Source organism: Topomyia yanbarensis, chromosome 3 (genome assembly GCF_030247195.1).
Source record: "Topomyia yanbarensis strain Yona2022 chromosome 3, ASM3024719v1, whole genome shotgun sequence".
NCBI classification, from domain to species: Eukaryota; Metazoa; Arthropoda; class Insecta; order Diptera; family Culicidae; genus Topomyia; species Topomyia yanbarensis.
In genome coordinates this window covers 378,058,243-378,080,269 of record NC_080672.1, presented here as the reverse complement: position 1 = coordinate 378,080,269, position 22,027 = coordinate 378,058,243, and the positions used below count along the sequence as shown (strand labels likewise).

The 22,027-nt window shown below is 38.3% G+C and overlaps 1 protein-coding gene across 6 annotated transcripts in view; it reads right to left on the bottom strand.

Moving 5' to 3' along the window:
* LOC131688148 (protein boule) overlaps positions 1-22,027 on the bottom strand; it is a 128,068-nt gene that overhangs the window by 94,571 nt on the left and 11,470 nt on the right. Inside the window, exon 1 of one of the 6 annotated variants that reach the window (XM_058972310.1) lies at positions 9,499-9,522. The exons of 4 other annotated variants lie outside the window; for them this stretch is intronic. The gene's annotated coding sequence lies outside the window, so the exon portion shown is untranslated. Of the gene's footprint in view, positions 1-1,037; positions 1,331-9,498; positions 9,523-22,027 lie in introns of those variants that run through there. One more of the 6 variants, XM_058972309.1, reaches the window with a different exon arrangement.

Below are 22,027 nucleotides of genomic sequence, written 5' to 3'. Positions count from 1 at the left end.
CTGTGAGATCACAATCCCAGGCAAACAACGCAAACCTTTTAACCCCAAACAAAACATTCCACTACGCAATCCTTTCTGTCGTAATCCATAAAATCGATGAAAATTTCTCCGCTAAACACCCGACCAGCGAGGAGCAAAGGAATGTGAAAATATAGGTTACGGATAATTTATTTATTTTGGCTCCCCTATCTCTGGTGTTCTGGTGGTACGCCGATTCTTGCTGTTAGTTCTAACGTCCATACACATATACCAGCACGAACCCTGTCTCTTTTTCTCTTGCTCTCACGGTAAATAGTGACGGGATTTCCCGGATGTTACAACAAGGATACTCGTCCGTTCTCCAAACACACCCCACTCCACCCACAAGTTGTAAATTCTCATACACTCACGGTTTTGGTTTGTGATTCGCAAAACTCACTAGCTTTTCCCGTACCGAAGAGGGGGATCTTTCTCCGCCGAAACGAACGGCTGCTAAGAAGAGGGTGTTGAAATCCTTGTGACGCAGTCAGACTACTTTCTCACTGTCTCGTCAACCCACTCACTACTGTACCATACATTCACTCACTCACATCCCTTCTCACGTGTATCATTCTCAATCGGCAGCCCACCCCGCCTTCCCTCACACACTTATGTAGGCGGCTGGCTGAAGCAGCAGCAGTAGTTCACTCTTTACGGTTAATTTTCAATTTTAAAAATAGGTAGGGTGATGAGCCTATTTTCACCATACTAAGCAAGGTGCCTCACTAATTCGGTAATTTCTTGCCTTACAATCAATGGAATGCGTAAAAATTGACATGAACCGCTTTGCTTCGTTGTTAAGAACCAATATAATAACACAAATGCGTTGAAAACAGTAAAATTCTCGTGTTTGAGCACAATGAAAACTCGAATCGAGTGCCCCTATTGTTGCGCTACCATTTGACTCAATGCGTTGAACAAAGATGGCAGACACTGCTCTAACCAACGGCTTCAAATGGGTAGGGTGATAATAGAAACATGGTGCAAATAGGCTCATCACCCTACTTAGCAAAATTTACTTGTTTTCGCTTCGCAAACTGCATCAGCAATCCTTTACGCTTGGTCGTATCTTCCTGGCCGCTTGACAACGGCTACTGTCGGCCGGGAAAAGCTCGAACGATGACGCGAAACTTGATCAAAAATATTCGATTAGAAGTCTACCGTGAAATACGATTCTATCCTCGGTGGCGGCGAGAATAGGGACACAATCAAATGTCGTACGACAAACGCGACACAGCAAAGGAACCGGGGACGACTGTCCTAGGCCGTGGTGGTTGATTTCTCACTAAACGCGTATCCTTTCGTGGTACTAAGCGAGAGAGACAGATGGTTCAGTTCGGAAAACTAGTCGCCGCGACGACAGAAGAACGAATACTGACAACGAATCTGGCGCTACATGGTTACCGCAGCAGAGCATCATCCCTGCTGATGGCCGGTGGCAGTGGTTGCCAGAGAGCTGGTACGCAACTTAGATTGTGCGTGCTGATGACTGCGACGACGGCAAATTGCGAATAGTCCGTTGTGGCCAATGATGCCATTTTTGTCGGATTTTTAATCTACCCGAAAACGAAATTGGGTTTCCGCTATTTAAAAGCCACAGAAAACTAAAACTGAAATTTATGGTTTCAATTGGGATTTATGGTTTCAATAAGGATTTGAGTTTCGACTTTGTCTCATCAGAGTCCGACACTAACTTAGTGCCAGGATTGACGCAAGCTCCAAAAAAAAAACTATTCGTGTTTCTGAGCAAGTCCTCCGTGATGTCGCCTAGTCCTGTGTGATGTCAGGGAGAAATATAGCAAATTGGAATAGTAGATATTTGATTTGTGAAAATCCTATCCTGCATTACAAAGCGAACGAGATTTGTATTCTGAAAATCCAACAAGTGACGCTAAGAAACTAGGAATAGCGATTGAGTAGAGGTTAGGGTCCTGAAATCCATACGAGTCAAGGAATTAGCGAACAATAAATAATAGCTATTGAAACCATCGAATCAAGAGGTAAACCATCAGACATTCAACAATCCACAAACCAACAAATCAACGAATTAAGGAAGCAAAAAAATAAAATGTATGTAAACTTGAAAGACAGAAATAATTCGGGAATCAAATAATGAAAAGCAACGCCTTGGTACTAAATTTTGCGGAACTTGACCTTCTGTTTCGACAGACTTCGTAGCCGTTCCTGCCTATTCTTTAAGTTCTAGAAAGGTACATCGAGGTAATTCAGGATGAATATATTCAGAACCATGCGCCGTAAAAAATTTCAAAAGAACAGAGCTGTCCAATCTTTATTTCTTATGAAAAATATTTTGATGAGCATTCTTTTTTTTCGAGAGTTGTCCTACTGGAGCTGTAGAGCTAGGTTCTCGGAAGGGCTCCCCGTCAGAATCACATACTACAATTTGCAGACGAAACAGGCAATGGCGCTCAATAAAACACTGCTTTAGGCCAATTGTAGCGGACCGTGATTCTGAATGTGATATTCATTGCACGGTTCAGGTATGTGCGGGCGTAGGGACTTCGCGATCGCGTGTATCATCGCGAAGGACTCGAGCATTTGTACGTTAACGTGTTCGATCGCGTGTGCGTTTGTATGTCGCGTGTGCTAACATGTATGTAACTTCGCGTGTATAAATTCTATTTTATAACCGTGTGCCTTTCGCACATTCGCGCGTGTTCTTGGATGATCGCGCGCGGACCGTGAATCTAATACTTTATTTTTGGTGTACGGCTCAGATGCTAGATGAAAGTGAGATCTTCCATATCACTAGAGTTCCCGGACATGTCGCTATGAAACGTGTTTTCTAGTGGATATGAGCTTTTCTTTTTGATTGGTCCTATTGAATGTATGGACCTAAGTTATTAGGACAGAGGGTAATGGTTTCCGGACGTGATCGCGACGGACGTTTGTAGGTTCGTGTTTGAAACTACGTAAGTGCTAAAACGTTCATCTTATTACCGGGATGTTATCACGTTTGCGTGATCGCAAGCATAGGTGTGCGTTGTTAATCGCGAAGGGCTTAAGCGTTCGTATGTTAACGTGTTTGTCACGTGTGCTCGCGTGCATATGACTCCGCGTGTACAAAACTGGATTTTGTAACCGTGTGGCCATTCCTATATACGCGTGCGTTCTTAGATGGTCACGCGGACCTTCATTCTGATAGTTAGTTTTCGGTGTACAATTCACATTCTGACAGGGAGTAAGCTACAACATGTCACTAGAATCCCCGGTCATGTCGCCATGTAACGTGGTGTCAAGTGGATATGAGCGCTTTCTTTTTTTAATTGGTCCAATTGAAGACATGGACCTAGTCTGCTGATATCAAGGATAGAAACATTAATTCATGATCGTGCGAGCGCGAGAGTTTTTAGGCTCACGCTTGAGACCGCGTTTGAAAATATATTAGAGCTGAGACATTCGCTTTATCACCTGGACGTTATCTTATTTACGATATTATCATGTTTACGAGATCGCGGGTGTAGGTGCCGTGGATGATCGCGAAGGGCTCAAGCATTTGTATATTAACGTGTTTGTCACGTGAATGTGACTTCGCGAGTATAATTTCGATTTTATAACGATGTAGCGTGTATTCTTGAATGTTCGCGCGGACCGTGAATCTGTTGCTTAATTTTAAGTGTATGATACAGATGGTAGAAGAGAGTCCGTTTCCTCAGGAGTTCCAGGTCATGTCAACATGGAACGTGTTGTTTAGTGAGTATGAGTGTCACGTTTTTATTGGTTCAACTGAAGACATCAGTCCAGACTGCTAGGACCGAGGTATGACTTCCGGACGTGACCGCTTCATGATCGCGTGAGTGGTGCGTTAATGTTTGAGACCGCCTTTGGAAGATTAAAGGTACTACGTTTACTTAACCACCGGGGTGTTTTTACGTTGGCGAAATCGTGTGTGTAATTATGTGTGGATTATAGCAATTGCATGGTCGCGTTTGTGACCAGGTTTGTGTTATCGTGAAGGCAATGAGCGTTTGTACGTATATGAGTATAGATAGCGTATAGTAGGTATATACTAATAAAAGGAATCATAATATGCCGATAAAGAAAAAAAGATACAAAGAGCTTGATTAGAAGTGTATGGAAAAACAAACTAATAGAAAATAAATAGAAATAATAGAAAAGAAAGAGACTAATGAAGTAGAATAGAAAAACACATGTAACATGCAATCAAACTCGTCTAACTGCAGCAAATGTTGTATAGTTACCATTAACGACAATTGCATTCTGTTAGACTTTCATCATACTGTGCTGTCCGGGAATGGATGATTCACCTGCGTCGGTAAATTCATTATACCCTAATTTATCCAATCCGACCTTCCCGAATTGCAGTATTACAATGATTATATCACATAGAAACTTTGGCTACGACTACTATATCTTCACTTACCATGGTGAAAATAATGTGCAAAGCGCCAAGTTCTCTCTGGACTTTCATAAACTTGGAGTGTCCCATGCCGGGCCTCCCGAAGAAAACAAACCAGATGATAAAGTGAACCATTCAGCACGTATTAATTTACAAACACGGGGTGTCAAATGTTAACCTACAAGCACCCATGTTCGCGCGATCAAGAATCGTATGCACCCGGAAGTCTCTAACTCAGCCCTAGCAACATAGGACCACACATTCAGTTGGACCAACAACAAATTACGTTCATATTCAATAGACAACATGACCAGTCCGCGAGAACATTTAAGAACAAACGCGAAAGTGCAAATAGCTACACGGTTACAAAATCAAATTTATACATGCGGACAACACATTAACATACAAACGCTTCATCCCTTCGCGATCGTTCACGCACACCTGCACCTGCGATCTCGCAAACTTGATAACACCCCGGTGATGAAGGAGACGTTTTAGCACTTATAAATTTACAAAAGTCTCAAACGTGAATCTACCAACCTCATGCATTCAGTTGGACAAAAAAAAAAATAACTCATCTACTAGACACCACGTTTCCGGACCGGGAACTCTAGTGACATGGCGAAACTCACTCTCATCTAGCATTTGAATCGAACGCTGAAAATTTAGTATCATATTCACGGTTCGGGCGACCATGCAAGAACACATGTAAATATGCAAATGGCCACACGATCGGACAAGTTAACGTACAAACTCTCGAGCCCCTCACCACGATACACAAAGGTGAACATGTAATCAACAATCATCAACGTACAACTACGCACATGATTTCAAAAACAGAAAAACGCCCCGATGATTTAGTCAACACCATTGAACTGCATGATCTGATTCTCAATCGCGAATAAATATACGCTCATTTCCACGCGATCGTAGAGCCCTTACGCCCGCACATCTGAACCGTACACTCAATATCACAATTGGCCTTAAGTAGCGTTTTAAAGGGTGACATTTCCGTCTTGTCTTCAACTGTAGTGACTGATTCTGACAGGAAGCCTTTCCGGGAACCCTGCTCTACAGCTCCAGTAGGAAAAATATAAAAAGAAAATAATGCGGTGACAAAGCTGAACACATTTTTCTCCACGCATATAACCAAACGTTCTTTGCTTATAGACGCTCACCCAAAGTTTCACAAACCCTAAACTAATAGTATCATAGGAGCGAGATAATAATGCATCAGTGCTAACAGCTTCTGGTTCCCTCTAGTAGTTATAACCTCCTTTATTGATGAGTTCGTTATAGAGGATGGGAGGAGAGGAGTCGCCAGTCCCATCTGTGTTTGTCTCGCGTGGAGATAGAGAGGAATCTAGTCATTCTTCTTTGCACAAATTAGTTGAGCAGGGATTAACATTCGCATATCTGTTCAATGTACGAGGAAATTCAACCTTCGTCTTTTCACTACCGCTTTCGTTACGAAATATATACCAAACAAAACATTAAAAACAAAGCCCTTACGTGACAAATGAAAAAAATTTAAGGACGCGTAAATAAAATACCCCATCTTCTTTCGATTCTGCGAAAATGAATAGTAGAAATACAGCCGCTCAAACTGCTGCTGAGGAGAGACTTGACTAAAAATTATTTTCACCAGTCGATCGAACCTAAGTGTATGTTCTGAATACTTCTGAATAATAACTTAACTCAATTTTCTCACCAACCAAAGTATCCAACTAAACCCTGCCTTTCAGTAGGCGCAAACCCAGTTGAGTCTGTCCGTACTTTAGAAATACCTACGGAAGTATGTTGTCAGATGTCGTAGCGATAAAAACGCATCACGTATATCCGAAATATGAAACGTGCGTGCCAATAAAACATCGCCCTTGATACCTTCACGAATGTTTAGGCATGAGAAGCGTGCGTGGCTTTCACTTCTGTGGACATTTTTTAATAACTCTAATAAATTAGTAACAAAAATCCAACCTAATGTAACATATCTAAATGCAGTTAAAAGGAGAGGAAAAACTACAATTCTCATGGTATGATGCAGTTAATCAAATAACATTAAGATATGCAAATCCAAAAATAAAAAACAGATATTACATGTGTAAAAGTGTTTTGAACTCCGTAAATGGCGCTGCTAGTTTAATCTATCTAGACATCGCATTTAAAAAAACTCATTCCTAGTTCAACAAGGAATTCCCAGAAGACGATTCTGTGATGAAGTAAAAAAAGTATTGTTCTTGCATCCAACGCATTTCTAGTGCTGTACCTATGCACATAAATGTCGAGGCAGCTTTCCTTTCAGAATTTAAAAAAATGAACAACATTGTCAAGTAACAAATTTTTCGCTTCACAATGCGCCATTGTAATGCATCCAGCATGAAATTAGAGGAAGTGTACCTGTTATTTTTTTTAAATTATTCATATGATTCCGACAATGGTCCATTATGATGAATTTCACTGTTCTGGGGTCACTGCAAGTCATCATCTTGGATTTCAAAATGGCGTTAATCATCAACTTTCGTTGTCTACCTTTCAAATGACACCCATACTGATCTTGGTTCTCTCTATTTCCTGGAAACCGAAAGTTGCCGTCTTCGATTTCAAAATGGCTTTATTTATCAACTTTCGTTGTCCACTGACCGCCCCTTTCAAATGACACCCATTCTGATGATAGTTTCCACTGTTTATGTTAACCCGAAGTCGCCATGTTCGATTGCAACATTGCGCTAATAATCAATTCCCAATGTCTACTGACCACCTCCGTTTAGATGACACCAATATTGATGATGGTTCTCTCTATTTTCTGGTAACCAGAAGTCGACATCTTTGATTTCTATTACCGATGACTACTGATCACCTTTTTCCATATGACAGCAATATTGATGATGGTACACTTGATTTGCAGAGAACGAGAAGTACCCATGTTCGATTTCAAAATGGCGCTATTCGTCAATTTCCGATGTCTCCAGACCACCCCCTTTCAAATGACACCGATATTAATTATCGTTTTTTACTATTTTGTGGTAACCGGAAGTCGCGATCTTGGATATCAAATTGGGACTAAGCATGAATTTCCGATGGCTATCGACTAGCCCCCTTTCAAATGACATTAATGATGGTTCTCACTATTTTGTGGTAATCGCAAGTCAGCATCTGGGATTTCAAAATGCCGCTAATCTTCAATTTCCGATGTCTTCTGACCACTCCCTTCAAATTAGATCAATATTGATGATGGTTCTCACTGTTCTGTGGTATCCGGAAGTCGCCATCTTGGCTTTCACTGTAGCGCCAATCAACAATTTCTGCTAGCTACTGACCGATACGGATCCCATATCTCGGGATTTCTAGGGCATTGAGAAATTTACTAAAATTTAGTCAAGTCCGAATAAGAAATAGTCTGAGCGACTGTTATAAACCTATGTATTATTTTTTAGCGCAAAAATGGGTTAATATTCGATGCCTTTCTTTACACTGAATATTTTGTCGAACCATTTTCGACATTTTTTTTATAATTCATACTATTTGCAGTCAAAAATACAATTTTCTTTTTGAATGATTCTAAACGCATTTTCAAATCAAAATGCCCATAACACAATTTGTCTAAAATGTGGTAGTTTTCGATAAATTTTGTGTTGACAACACTATATTATTTTATAACGACCTTTTCATAAGTTTTTCGTGTTTCTCTATCAGCAACAATAGGTTTTTCAGAAAGCCCATAACATTTCCTGTACCTTTCTCTTTGACATCATGGCGATATCGTAAACCGTTTGAAATCTATACAAAAACATTTAAAATATTTTTCAACCATAGGGTCTGCAAATTAAACTATATAGTTGAATCGTGTTTCGGTTGTTTTCATGTAGCTTTCAAATGGTTTACAATATCGCCTTGACGTCAAAAGGAACGTTACAGGAAATGTTATGAGCCTTTTGAAAAACCTATTGCTGTTGATGGAGAAACGCGTAGTCGTAATAAAATAAAATAATTGTGTTGTTAAAACAAACTTTAAAATATCTCTAAATCTACTCCATTTCAGAAATTTTTTGTTATGAGCATTTTGATTTAAAATGGAGTTTAGAATCATATTCAAAAATAAAATTGTATTTTGAACTGCAAATAGTATGAATTTTAAAGAATATGTCAAAAGTTTTGGTTAGGAAAACTTTTTTATTGAAGGCTTCTCCATAAACCAAATACTCTGAAAGTGTTTCTTTTAAGTTTTTAAAACGATAAACATTAGATTGTTGACATTTTATGATGGGATAACGCGAATAACTTATAAAAAGGGCATAATTACACGAGTTAACTGTTTTTGTTGGAACAAAATTTCAAATATTTCGAAAACTATTGCATTTTATAAAATTTTTGATAGATGCATTTTGATTTCAAATTACACTTAGAATTATATTCTGTAATAAAATTACAGTTTTGTATGTTAATTAGTATGACATTTAAAAAAACACCTGTTTAGCTATAAGTTCTCCATCATACAAATACATTCAAAATGTTTATTTTCTCTTTAAGATTTTTTTGATAAAATATAAAAAATTTAAAAGAATGGTTTTTTTTGCAACATAAATTTTTGTTTTTGTGAAAAATAACACATTTTCTCAGTGTATATTTTTTCGTACAGAAGTATTCATTCTCTGTGACTCCTTCTCGGATAGTTTTTCTGAATAAAATACTGAAATCGAACCAAAAAAATTTGAAATTAATGCACGTAGAAACGTTTACGCCCTTTTGAAAAATTGCTCTTATATCAAAACATTGCAATTGGCGGAGAAATCATGGAGATTCATAAACCGAACATAACTGCAAAGTTTCGTACGAATCGATAATGGTCATATTTTGCGGTCGGCCGGTTTCTCATGGAATCCCTCACATACAACATGGTGACCGTGCCCACCAATAAAATTTTTTTTCTTGAACCAATAAAGATGTATAGTTTTACTCTAGTTAATTTCCCTAATCATTTACCCTAAATTATGCACTAACTCAGAGCACGATAAATGAAAAAAGTATTACTTGAAATGACTGTCAGTATCAAAAGTGGCAACAATAAGTGGTATGGATGATACGCAGCAAAGTTGACATACCTACAGGTAATTATGAGCTGAATATATCCAAAGATGATAGGATTACCTGAAAAGAAAACAGAATTATAAGTAGTAGCATGTCATATTTGAATAATTTCACTAATATGAAAATTACATTATTTTCCATTCAATTTCCTTATTTTTTAATTTAACAGATTCAACATCAAGTAACAAGTATGACCTTCTATTTAGCCTTTCAACAGTATTTTCAGTCAATTTTAAAATGTGCAGGACAATTTCAAATTTAATTACCCTTCCCAATAATAAAATTTCGTTTCGAAAAGATGACGGGTTTTGTGGTTTTATTCCCATCATTGTGTATTTTAGGTTGACAATATCGGGACATTTTTTTCTTTTCATTTAAAAAAAATCAATGGCGTTAAATTTTATTTTTGTTCTTATACTCCTAGTTCCTAGTTCATTTAAAAATAATCAAGATGTTAATTTTTTTTTGTTCCTAGACTTAAGTCAACAATATTTTCATATCATTTTTCATAAATTTCTCTTAAACGAGGCGTCCAGTGTGATATGTGCTCAAGAACAAATTCACATGGATTTGACTTGTTTCATTAGATATAAGCCATCAAAGAGTCAACTGAAAAGTAATTTGTCTTGATATTTACAGCAATCTTTGAAAAAACCCTTCATAATTATCCTTTCTTTAATTCTATCGTAATTTATAAAAGAACCAGACAATAAACCAAATAACCCTCAGGAATTCTTGTAATCAATCAACTGTAGAACTTTTAATATATAATGAAAATTATTTCTAGTAAAATTTAATAAGCTGATGAGGGGTGGGCGCAGCGTAGTTGGTAGATCGATTGCCTTGTACGCAGCGCACCTGGGTTCGAGTCCCGACCCCGCACATAGGGTTAGAAATTTTTCATAAGAGATTTTTCTAACCCGAAGAGGCGAATGACCTTAAGGTTAAAACCTCTATAATCGAAATAAAAAATAAGCTGACAAAACTAGACAAAAAAGCTGTTAGAACGGAGGTAAAATGTTGTCCCAGTAGCCACATTTTTTGTTAGCTAGGGAGGATCAGCCAGATATTGCCAGATTGGCATGTTAGCCCGAAAAAAATTCGATTCAGTGTAGTCCCCATCAGCAAAAAAAGCAAAACTTTTGTACCAGTCGATTTGTCAGGGAGGAGTCGTTGGGAGTCATTTCAACCGTATAAACAAGTTGTGTGTATTTTTTGTTGAATTTAGTATCTAGCTAATGGTTTACTCGGTCGAAGACAATCCGAAATACAAAAATTCTTCGAGCTACACGCCACTTTTATTAAATTAAAACATGCGAAAATACGAGATCGAGTTTGCCATACATGATCGGATCAGCGTGATTACCGATCGTGGCGAAATCTGTTACTGCAGCAGATATGCTCGGTTCTGTATTTCAATTTACGAATTGTGTTAGAGGTCATGCTACGCAATACTCTGCTTGCAAACATTTTGCCAGTGATAACAGTAAAAAAATCTAAATCTGCCAACACTGTCGATTTGCAAACCACTACTACCGATGAGCACGATTCTCTCCACAGCTGGTGACCGTCAGCAATGTTCATCCGATTCGACCATACTTCGTACAAATTAAGAGCGGCAGCTCTTCTTCACTCGCATCGTAATGAACACTCTACACACCTTACACACCACTACACACGTACAGGAAAGCCATCGTAACTCGCCAGTCGGAAGAATCGATGTGTGATAACATCATACGCAAACTGCATGCTAGCACATAACCGCGAGCATGGGCATCTATGCTCTCGGGTTTGGCAGTCAATCAGCAACGAGGTGGTAGTGAAAATTTTCGCCTCGCTCCGGCTCAGCTGTGAGCTTCCCATACATCGATATTACAGTTGAGAAGAAAGAAAACAGCAGAGTAGAGAGCAGTCCACCGAGAGAAAGTACCACGCACAGCACGGTGGTTATCACGGAGAGCAGATCATAAGCAAACCCCAACAACAACCACCGACTGAGCCAGGTCTGAAGTATAACATGCAAAAATGTATTTACCCCACCGATCTACCCCACCACCCATCGTCACCATATCGCCAAGAAAACCACGCTTTTCTTAGTCGGTTGAGCAAAAAAAAAGAAACAACGCGACACGAGTAGAATTCACACTTCACGAACGCTGGGGCAGGCGAAACGGGTGGTGTGAGTTACAAAATTGCACGATTAGCAGCCCGAGGGAAAGCTAGCTGTGTTGAAAGAACAAATGTTTGCATTATTCGATTTTTTATGACAATTTACAACAACAACAAGAAAAAACGATTTAAATTTAACTTTTGCCCCGAGCCGCACGGTAGAACACACGCATTAATCAAACAGAAGAGGAGCTCGCTGGTTATCGTTGATGTCGCGATTAGGTTCGTCGTGAATAGTAGTTCGTTCCGTTTTTCGCAGGACTATATGGGGGTTTTTAACTATTCCAGTATTTTTTCACTCGACTTTTTCGCTTAATCAGACTTGTGAAATTCCAGAAACTATGTTATAATTGATCGGTGAAAAACTACTAGTAAAGAGTTTTTTTTAAATAAATTTATTTCAATAATAATTCAGCGAATTAAGTGATATGTTGAACATGTCTGAGATTTCTCAGGAAGCCCGCCGGACAAGGGTTCAAATAAATGGAAATGGGCAACCACTCCTGCCGAAATAAATCATGAGTTTATTTTTATAGTTCGTTTTCAATATTTTTACATGGAGTATTTGGTAAATTAAGCTTCGACTTCGTCTCGTCAGTAGCTGACACTGACTTAGAAATAGACACTAATCGAACCTGGCTTTCGGCTAGCCAACCAATGCGTAGCACTATCCTACATTACAATTTACTTAGATTGAATTTTAGTAATTCGAACATTTTAGGATTTGGATACTTGCATAAGCGCTTATCTGATGCTTGTTCAGTGCCAGGTACTGATGAGGCGAGGTCGAAACAGCAAATTCTCGGCTTACTGAAGTTAGGTTCTGTGCCCTTCATTAACAAACTCAGTTTACTTAAATGAAGAAATATAGGATAATTGAGTATTTTCATAGGCAATACTATGATTGCAGATCTCATCAAATGCAACGCAAAACAATGTATGAAAAATGTTGAATACCCTCAAAATCTTGATTTATAGCAAAAAACGATTTTTCGAAACTTCCAGCACTGATTTTTTTTTACGTGATCATTTTTCAACCGATTTTAAATATTGTGAATGTTTTGGAAAGAAGAATAAATTCCCTTTCCAACGGTATGCAATGTTATGTACTTTTGTTAAAAGTACTATGCAGTTTTGGGATAACAATATAAAAGTCACCATTATTTTGATATTTTATCATTAAAAATATAAAAAAATTAATATCTTTATTGGGAAAAGTCCTTGTTTGAAAAAAAAAAATTAAGTAGAGCATTTAATTTCGCATCCAATGATCTATTTTTGATTAATATCTGTTGAATAATGGCTGAGTTATTAGTTTTTTTTTTTTCAAATTAGAAACCTGCTCGCATGAACTCTTAAGGGGTTGGTGAGGTATTGTCTCGCACTATAAGATGCTATAATTATATCTTCCGTTATTTTATTCAATTTCATGTTTAAAGTTCACACACATACTTTTGAATGTATACGTAACTGAGCAAAAAAAAACGTTTTTTTTTAAATTTACTATGAGACTGTCCCCTTAAAAGTTCATGCGAGCAAGTTTCTAATTTGGAAAAAAATTAATAACTCATCCATTTTTCAACCGATTTTGATCATAAATAGGCCGTTGGATACGGAATTAAATGCTGTTGTTTAGTAAAACAAAGCCGCTTTCTAAGAAAAATGTTGAGCAATTTTCATATTTTTATTTAAAAAAAAAACAAAATAATGGTAATTTTCATATTGTTGTCCCAAACCGCATAGTACTTTTAACAAAAGAACATAACATAGCACATCGTTGGAAAGGTCATTTCTTCTTCTTTCCAAAACACTCAAAAAATTTAAAATCGATTGAAAAAGGACCGCGCAAAAAATGTTTAGTGCCGAAAGTTCCGAAAAAACGTTTTGACGTAGGACTACGTCTTTGTTTTCGATATGGGGGTGCACTTTGCAAATTCTTCAAAAATGGTATGTAGCGAAAAGTGGTCCAATTTCAAACGCATATAATTCAGCCATCTCACGAGAAATTTTCAAATTTTTTGCGCATTTCGCCCCGAAATACTTCTAAGAATAGATTGCAATAGATAAACCGAAAGATTTTTGATACCATGACATTTAAAATTTAAATAATGTGCGACCTAGTCAAAATAGCGCTCATTTCCATACAGAAGATTTGACCGGACAAGCTCAGTTCCCTGTTGAACGGCAGGCAGAGCAGATCACTGCGCTGTGTGTTTTCACAGCCAGTGTAGTTGAGTTAGAAGCAGTGTTGCCACAATTAAATCTGTACCGGGAGTTGAAAAGTCTTTTCTATCTGTACTCTTCTATAGAAAAATCTGTACCGGATTCTGTACCCAAACAATAGCAAGGTTGTTTAAAAAAAACATTTTTCTTATACATATTTTTCATTCGACGAAATCAAACCAAACATTCTGATGCGGTTGTTTTATTTGGGCTAGAATTCTGCAAGAAACCAGTTAGAATTCTGGATGAGTTTGACTGAGTAATGTCAATATCAGCTCCAGCTAAAATTCGCGCTGCCACTTTGTTGGCAACCAAAGGTGGCCAACAGAGTGGCGACGAGAAGCTGAGATGGGGCTAGTAATATGAATAGAAAGCGAGAAACATGCTTGCAGTAAACGTTTGCACTCTGAGAAGATTCGCTCGGCTTCTAATGCATTCTAATGTCAGCCTTAGTTAAAGCTCAATCAGCACCAGCTTCACTTCAGACTCTTACTATCACTGCTGGCCAACTCAACGTTTACCTGCTGTTTACTGGAATGCATCGCATGGTTAAATTATTTTACCTTGCTGTCTGTACCAATCTGTACTTTTTTACAAAAATCTGTAATCTGTACCGTTTGGAATCTGTATCACTGGTTAGAAGTCCGTTACACCTATGCTATGGAGGTACGCTACCCAGTGCTGTCCAACATGCGACTGAGCTTGTCCGTTCAAACACTGTGCTTTCTTTTGTGTTGTACTCGTTTCCAGCACACTTTTATGCACAATCTCGAACACAAATATTCGAACACAAAATCGCTCGTATACTCGAGCTCCATTTGCAAACACGGTTAACATAGTGTCGTGGTACTAGTTGTCTCTTTCTCTCTACCCATCATCATCAGCGTTGACTCATTTTGCTTTGTGCGCTTGGGTTCAATGTTTGAGGCGAATGTGTAGGTATTCTAAATTGTTAGCAGAGTTACGATATTCACAGATTTTTCTGTAATGTTAATTTTTTTAATAATTCTTGATCACAGATTCTTTTTTACAGATGGCTGATTTTTGGCATTTTGATGAAAATTTAAGATTTTCCCAGATTTATGGAAATATTGTGATTTTTCACAGATTTTTCGGAAATTTGTCACAGAAAATTATTATAGTCCTACGTCTACAGTTCGTGCAATCCCATAGGGCTGCAGCTTGTAGTTTTTTTGCTATAAATTTTTTGAGGGTATATTAAATTGATCAAACATGGTTTTGTGTTGTATTTGAACAGACCTACAACCTTTGTTATATCATTTTAAAAGTACATTCAATTAATTTTATTTTGTAGCACCGTGTAAGCTGTTTAAAGAAGTACATGTGAAGATAATTAGTTTAGTACGCGAGCTCCTTTGAGACCTAAAGTCGAACTTCCGTTGCTTGAAAAAATCCAACTCTTCATGAATTTTGTCCGTGGAAACTGTTAAAACTAGGTATTGTTCCCTGAAATTCTTAATAAATAAATAATTAAATAAATATATGAGAATTTTTTTCAAAATTAACGACAATTCTGCAAAACTTCAATTCTTTAAGCTTTGAAAAAAAATTCTATCATATTTATTTATTTATATTTGATCAAAGATGAAATCCATGAAACTATTTGTGTGGAAAAGTCCTTTGGAATAATCCTCAAATGCGCGCATAAAACCAGCCTTTTTCGTAATACGTTCACAAACATTAGTTCGAAAAATTACATTAAGAAAACATATAGACTGTACGGCTTGTCCGGGTTTGTCCGCAGACTTAAAGTTTTATTAGCGACATTCTGATTGGTTTCCATTATTCACTGGGTGGCGCGTAATAAGACTATAGTGTAAGTCATGTCTGTATTTGGTTTGCTTTTTTTTCGAGAGTTGTCCTACTGGAGCTGTAGAGCTAGGTTCTCGGAAGGGCTCCCCGTCAGAATCACATACTACAATTTGCAGACGAGACAGGCAATGTCGCCCAAAAAAACACTGCATTAGGCCAATTGTAGCGGGCCGTGATTCTGAATGTGATATACATTGTACGGTTCAGGTATGTGCGGGCGTAGGGACTCGCGATCACGTGTATCATCGCAAAGGGCTCGAACATTTGTACGTTAACGTGCTCGATCGCGTGTGCGTTTGTATGTCGCGTGCGCGTTTGTATGTCGCGTGTGCTAACGTGTATGAACTTCGCGTGTATAAATTCTATTTTATAACCGTGTGCCTTTCGCATATTCGCGTGTGTTCTAGAATGATCGCGCGCGGACCGTGAATCTGATACTTAATTTTTGATTTTCGGTGTACGGTTCAGATTCCAGAAGAAAGTGGGTTCTTACATATCATTAGAATTCCCATTCATGTCGCCGTAGAACGCGTGGTCTAGTGGATATGAGCTTTATTTTTTTTTTATTGCTCCAACTGAATGTATGGACCTAAATTGCTAGAATGAAGGCTAAAGATTTCCGGACGTGACCGATTCATGATCGCGCGCGTTTGCGGGTTCGCGTTTGAGACCGCGTTTGTAATGTCGTAAGTACTAAAACGTTCACACAATTGCCGGAGTGTTATCAAGTTTACACGATCTCGGGCATAGGTGTGCGTAGATTATCGCGAAGGGCTTAAGCGTTCGTATGTTGACGTGTTTGTCGCGTGTGCTCGCGTGTATGTGACTTCGCGTGTATAAATTCGATTTTGAAACCCTGCGGCGCTTCATATATTCGCGGACCGTCATTCTGATCTTTAGTTTTCGGTGTACGGATCACATTCTGACAGAGAGAGAGAGTTACCCCATATCACTAGAGTTTCCGGTCATGTCGCCATGGAACGTTTTGTCTAGTGGATATGGGAGTTATTTTTCAATTTTATTATTATTTTTTTTATTAATTAACAAGGACCTAGATTGTTTGTACCGAGGATAGAGACTTCCGGACGATCCCGATTCATGATGGCGCGAGCGCGGGAGTTTGTAGGTTGACGCTTGAGATCGTGTTGGTAAGTTTATGAGTGCTGAGATTTTCACCTTATCACCGGGGTGTAATCATGTTTGCGAGTTCGTAGGTTGCTTGGAAAATCGCGAGGGGCTCTAACGTTTGTGCGCTGACGTGATTTTGTAACGTGTGTTCTTGAATGGTCTCGCGAACCGTGAGTCTGATATTAAATTTTCAGTGCGCGGTTAGAATTCTGGCAGAGAGTGGGATCGTTTATATCGATAGGGTTCCCGGTCATGTCGCCATGAGACGTGTTGTCAAAAGGTATGGGCGTATTTTCTTAATTGGTCCAGCTGAAGGCATGGACCTAGGCTTCTAGGATCAAGGATAGACTTTCGGACGTGACCGAGTCGTAATCGCGTGCACGATGGCATTTTTGTAGGTTCCCGCTGAGACCGCGTTTGAGAATGTGTGAGTGTTAAGACGTTCACTATCACCATCTTTGTTGACCCAGCTGAAGACGGGTGTAGAATGGCAGTATAGGACTCGAAAAGAAGAAATAAAATAAAAGACAATATATGAGAGACGTAATAGATTAGATAGGTACAAGATACAGCTGAAGTTATGATCATCACATGAGACATACATTAGTACTTCAAACACTACTAATACTTGAATAGCCAATCACCACACATAGCACATCCTTTCTCAATTATCTATTTGTTACTGGTTGATTGTTGGTTATGAGCTGGTAAATAGAGGAAAGGTATAGAACAGATAAAAGGCTCATATCAGCCCTCCCGGCCTCCTCGACACACCACTATCGAGGCGTATTGTAATCAACATCTTGAAGCGGGCTTCTTATATAAATCAAATCCTCAGTAGTCAATGTTTGGTGGATTATTAACATGAGAACTAATTAACCTCTAGGAGTAGAACTTGGTGCAAATAAAAACTAAAAAGAGCGAAGGTCCTTATATTTAGATAACTCTATTGAATCTATTGTGGCTTGATGATGTTTACAATACCATCAATCCCATCAACCTGCGAGAGGGTATGTCTGTATTTGGTTTGCTTTTAAACCTTTATCTATAAAAGAACGAACAGCGATTTAGTAGCCAACAGTTTTGGACTTGGTGAACTGCTTCAATCGGGTCGATTTGTAATTATTGGTGATCGGAAAATTCAGCAAAACTCCATAGTTTACAGGAAAGCAAAGAGCCTTGATATGCATTAGAGAATAGTAGGCAAACGACATAAAGGCCGGATCGGAACAAATTTTAAGAAAAGCTAGAGAGGAAATGCAATTAACCTGCTCGGATTTACTGCCATTCTCGCTTTGATTTACTGTTGTTAATATGGTTTCATACATTTACCATCTGTTCAAATCGACGAAAGTCGCACCACTTAGCAGTTATTGATTTCAAAGTGGCCTAGATTTCGAAATAAAAGAAGGTGCCCTATACGAAAAATATCTTCTGTGAAATAAGTCTTGCCATTTCGAAGCAATTAAAAACAATAAACATGTTTTTTGATCAGCACAAATCAATCATCTGAGAATAAGGTCATCAGTTTTAGCATTCAATTTCAGTTTGAAGCTTTTTTCGAATTTAAAAAAAATTCGAGTACCGTTACATTACCGGTACTACCGGTACTGAGGGCTTCAGTACCGTAGTACCGGTTCTCGCCAAAAAGGGTCGGTACTGCGAACCCTATAAATAACGTTGCACACTAGTTTCCTAGAATGCAAAACTGCAATTAATTAGTAAAAGGAGACCAAGTAACAAGAGCGATAACAAATCGGTTTGTAATTGATTTTGGTAAATTTTCTTGTGAGCTTTGGGATTAAGTAAATATTAACCCTCCAAAAAGGCAAGCTACTAAAATTGTGACTTCTAGAAGCATCGCTCCTAAGACCCAATGAAATCAAAATCCTCGTTTTTGTCGTTTTATCAGTGAGAGAATCGAAATTCCATAAACACTCGCTCATTTCTTCTTCAAATTACAAAGTTCTTTGAAACTGGAGAACAGTAACATGCCGGGCCTCTGCGATCTCTTGCCTTTTTGAATGTAAAGAATTTTTACTAATATAAATTGAACTGTTATCTGTCTCACTATCCGTCTCAACTTCAAACCGTTCACCTAAGTTCGGTGACATTTTTGGATTCAGTGTCGGGCAGGTGTCAAATCGAAAACCAAATTACCCAGCTAATTACAGTTATGAAAAATATAGTGCTAGCTGTACACAATTGGTTCAACTAAATACAACTGCAGACGAGACGGGAAATGGCGAGTTTCAGCGGATCGTGATTCTGATTGTGATATTGGGTGTACGGCTCAGATGCGCGGGCGTAGTTACTTTACGATCGTGCTATAGCGCTCACTGAATAATAGGGGAGGTTTTGTGTTTGCGAATACTTGGGTGTTGATTAGCGCGGATGATCGGATGTTAACTTATTTGGACGCGTGGGCGTTTGTATGTCGCGTGTGCTAGCGTGTATATAACTTCGCCTGTATAAATTAGATTTTAGACCCTGGTACCAAATCACTTACTCGTGTGTGTTCGTGGATAATCGCACGGACCGTGAATCTGATGGTTAATTTGGGTATACTGTTCAGATACTAGAAGAGAGTTAATTTCCTCTTATCACTAGAGTTCCTGGTCATGCCGTCCTGAAATGTGTTGTCAAGTGTATACGAACGATTTTTTTGTAGAATGGTCTGAAAGATTTTTTGTAGAATGCTGAAAGAACGTACCTAGGCTCCTACCGCCGACGCTAGGGACTTAACGACTGCGTGGGAGCGAGTGTTTGTAAACTCGTACTTGAGATCGCTTTTATAATTTATTTCAACTAAACACAGGAGCGTTTTTATGGTTGTGAGATTACGGGTGTTAGTTTTTTTCTGGATATTTCATGTTCGCGTTTGTGAGTAATGTTGTTTTATCGCGATGAGCTCGAGAATTTGTATGTTAACGAGTTTGAGCGCGTGGGCGTGTGTCTCGCGCATATAGAAATTTTGTTTGAATATCCATGCGCTTGCATATTCGCGTGGGCTTTTGAGTACTCGTGCGATCCACGATTTTATGAATATGATTCAGAGCTAGAAGAAAGTGAGCTTGCACATATTACTACACTGAAAGCCATTCGATGAAGAAAATAACAAAACAAATTTTTGTTTTCCTAATTAGTTGATTTCAACAGAAAAACGAATAACGTAACTAAATTTTCTCTTAATTTTGAGAGATTCTCAAATAATAGTTATTGAAAATTATTATTGATTTTGATTCAAGACGCACATCATACGAAATGACAGCAAGTAGCTAAGATGCACACCTTACTGAAATACATCAAGGTAGCGACAGCAACTATGTTCATACACGCTGGGCATAACGGTTAAGCACGTAGGTAGTTGTCTCAGCTTGGAAAGCTTGTTTTATCCTGGACGCAACTACCTGAACCAGTACACAAAAAAACAGAAATTCAACTGACCTCATTTTGGTTTTACCTAGTTTTTCTTTAAAAACATTTCGATAAAGGGATGATTTTTATTGACATTTTTTTCAATACATGTGCACTGAAAATTGAAAGTATTGTCGAAAATTGTCAAAATCATTCTATTTCGGATTTAGTCGATTATATAATAACATTTCAATTATTAACCAATGTAATATGTAATATGATAATTATTTTTCATCGTTTGAGATTCCAAACTAGATGTGGAATAAGTATGAAGTTTTTTTTGTAGTGCTGGATAGTGTTTGTGACTAAATAGAAAAAAAATATACCTTTATTCTAAAATTCAAATCAATCAATTTCCAACAATCCTTAAATACCTTTGGCTATTTCGTCTCATTTAAGATTGCAGTTTATAAAAAGATAACATTATGAGAAACATAACTCTGTATTATATTTACGTGTGAATTACTGACATACGGAATTTTTCAACAATTTAATTCCATACCTTTCATCCGTCGGTCGGTGAAACAAAACGTTTGAAATATCCTATGTTGTATTTTACGATGAAGCAGTTTAATTCAACAATGAGATTAGTTGAATTCTAGTCGTTTGTGTCTTGGCTGAAAAGGTAGTGTAACGGCATATGCAATTGTGTCTGGACTAAAACAAGCGTTACAAGCTGAGACAAGCGTTTCAAGCTTTAGCTCATGTAGCTTTTCAAGTTTTGTGCTTTAGCTTTTTAAGTTTTGTGCTAGGATGAAACGTTCGTGTCCAGACTGAAACTGACAGCATCAAACCAACAACGTTGGATTATTGTTTTCAACAAAAATTTAGTTCGCCCAAATATTAACTAGACGAAACCAAAAACTCAACTAACTTTTTAGTTGAAATTGTGATGAATCGGTTTTCCGTGTAGTGTCCGCCGCTAGATGATATCATTTTAATCATAAAGTGGAGATTCGTGTCGCAAAAAAAATTCCCCTCTGCAGTGGTCTTATTGTTTTTTCTGTAACTTTATATTGTAATAACTTCTTGTATTCAGGTGATGCGAAAGAGAGAGAGAGAGAGAGAGAGAGAGAGAGAGAGAGAGAGAGAGAGAGATCCGCAATATTCTTAATATACAACTGTTCTCACTCTACCCTACTATTTTGAAACACCTTTGATTAATGGTGTCAATTTCTCTCAAAGCAATATTCAATGTGTACTCCTGCAACACTTTAAGACCCCGGTATCCACGTGTGAAACATAAAACAGAAAAAAAACAAACCCGAACAATCCGCAATCAACCACGATTCGGTACCCGACGCATTCGGTTAAACACAACAGCGCAAGAGGCAATCAGCTCAACGACGCACATACAAAAAAGCTACCATCGACAACTTTCACTTTCGGACCTCGGCGAAATGGGTAGGATGGCGATAGGCCGTACTCGATGCGGTCGCCGCAGCAAATTCGCTGTTTTGTGTTGCTTCTTCTCAGCGGAAAGCCGGCGGGCAGTAGGCGTGCGAAGAGGCGTCCTTAGTGTGCAGAGTTTAGCCGCGGGCCTGTTCGTTGTTCGTCTCAAAATTTAAGCGGCATTCCGCGATCCAATCAATAAAAAATGCGATGACTGTAGTTATATGTATACATTGACTTCACTCACACTCATAGTAAATTGATCGTTAAGACCTGGGAATGTTTTGTGATGCGGAACACCATTCCAGGCGGATAATTTCGTTGCTTGATCACAGCCTGTGTCAGGAGCACTGGAATTAGTAATGTCAACTCTGAAACGTA